The sequence below is a fragment of the Octodon degus genome, unplaced genomic scaffold (genome assembly GCF_000260255.1).
Source record: "Octodon degus isolate 3935 unplaced genomic scaffold, OctDeg1.0 scaffold00098, whole genome shotgun sequence".
Lineage (NCBI taxonomy): Eukaryota > Metazoa > Chordata > Mammalia > Rodentia > Octodontidae > Octodon > Octodon degus.
This window is the reverse complement of record NW_004524674.1, coordinates 4,100,807-4,102,462: the sequence shown is the minus strand read 5'-3', so window position 1 is coordinate 4,102,462 and position 1,656 is coordinate 4,100,807. Positions and strand designations below refer to the sequence as shown.

The 1,656-nt window shown below is 34.5% G+C and overlaps 1 non-coding gene across 1 annotated transcript; it reads left to right on the top strand.

The window, feature by feature from the left end:
• Positions 1-1,079: 1,079 nt before the first annotated feature.
• On the top strand, positions 1,080-1,183 carry LOC111818637. Its single transcript, XR_002822586.1, has one exon. It is a non-coding gene; the product is annotated as a U6 spliceosomal RNA (small nuclear RNA).
• Positions 1,184-1,656: the final 473 nt, after the last annotated feature.

The window sequence follows — 1,656 nt, the reverse complement described above, 5'->3', positions numbered from 1 at the left end:
ATTATTTTAAAAATGTTTAATATATATACTAATTCATTTCATTTACACAAATAATTTACCTTGGTTTGTTGAAAAGAAAAATTTATGTTGTTTCTTTTTTTGTAAGAATATTTTTGGCTTATGAAGATCTTATACTCTGAGAAACGCCTTTAAGAATAATGATGTGCAGTATAATAACTATTGTTATTCTTTGATTATAAAATTTTATTTTCTTCATAAAGTAATTTTTTTATTTTAAAAAGCCAAAAATGTAGCTCAGTAATCGAGTGCTTACCTAGCATGAGTGAGAAACTGGAGTTAATTCCCAGTACTGAAAAGAAAAAAACAATTGACTTAGTAATAGGTTTTGATGGTGTCACAGCAGAGAAACAAGCAGAAGAAAAAAGGAAAGGGGCTTTATTATAAATGGGGCTTTATTATCTTAGAAGATACGGAGAGAATTTGGAAAGATAAGGAATTCTCTGGATTGGAACAGAGAGGCTGAGGCTTTCACAGCCTTTTCTCAGGGGTGGGACTTGAGGGGGATGTTTAAGAGGTGGGGTCTATCTATAGACCCGAGGAGCTGACTGGGGCCTTCCCTGAGGTGGAGGGAAAGGACAAAGGAAATTGCACCCTGGGTTGAGCTGGAGAAGAGGGGAGAGGTGGTCTCTTGGAAGATAAGCTGTTGTTTTAAGGGTTTCGGTCATATTAGATAAGCATCATAATTATTCAGCAATTCTTAGTAGGCCAGAACCTATCACTTAGCATGAAAACTTCTTTTCTTTTTAATTTTTTAATTTTTAATTTTTTTTTCCTTAATTTTATTGAGAAACAAATAGCAATGAGACAGTATCAAACCAAATTGGTAGGACAGTTTCAATAATTAACACATTGCATACATTCTTCCTGGTGGTTAATTGCTGTACAAGAGGCGGACATGATATCCTATTTAAAAACACCATTAGAACAAATCCCTCTATTCAATAAGAGAATGTAACTATATATCTATCCTAACCACTCTGAATACACAGATACAAAATGGACATTCATCTGTATCCCCTTTTTTTGTTTAGTTCCATCATTTAAATATTATTGGTGTGGTGCTCGCTTCAGCAGCATATGTACGAAAATTGGAAAGATACAGAGATTAGCATGGCCCCTGCGCAAGGATGACACGCAAATCCGTGAAGCATTTCATATTTTTCAGCTGCACATGGGTCATTTTCTAAAATAGACCACATACTGGTCCATAGGTCATGCTTAAGTATATATAAGAAAACAGAAATTATCCCATGCACATTATCTGACCACAGTGCAATACAACTGGAAATAAATCACAAAAAAAACCCAGAAAAAAACTTTAAATACATGGAAATTAAATGACACCCTACTCAGCAACCAATGGGTAACAGATGAAATTAAACAACAAATTCAACAATATCTACAATTCAATGAAAATTCAAGCACAACTTATCGTAATTTCTGGGGTACGATGAAAGCAGTTCTCAGAGGGAAATTCATAGCTCTGAACTCACACATTAGGAAAACAGAATGAGAACAAATAACTACCCTAATGCTGCACCTTCAACAACTAGAAAAGGAAGAGCAAACCAAACGCAGAGCCCAAAGACCAGAGGAAATCATAAAGATTAGAGCAGAAATTAATTCAATTGAGAC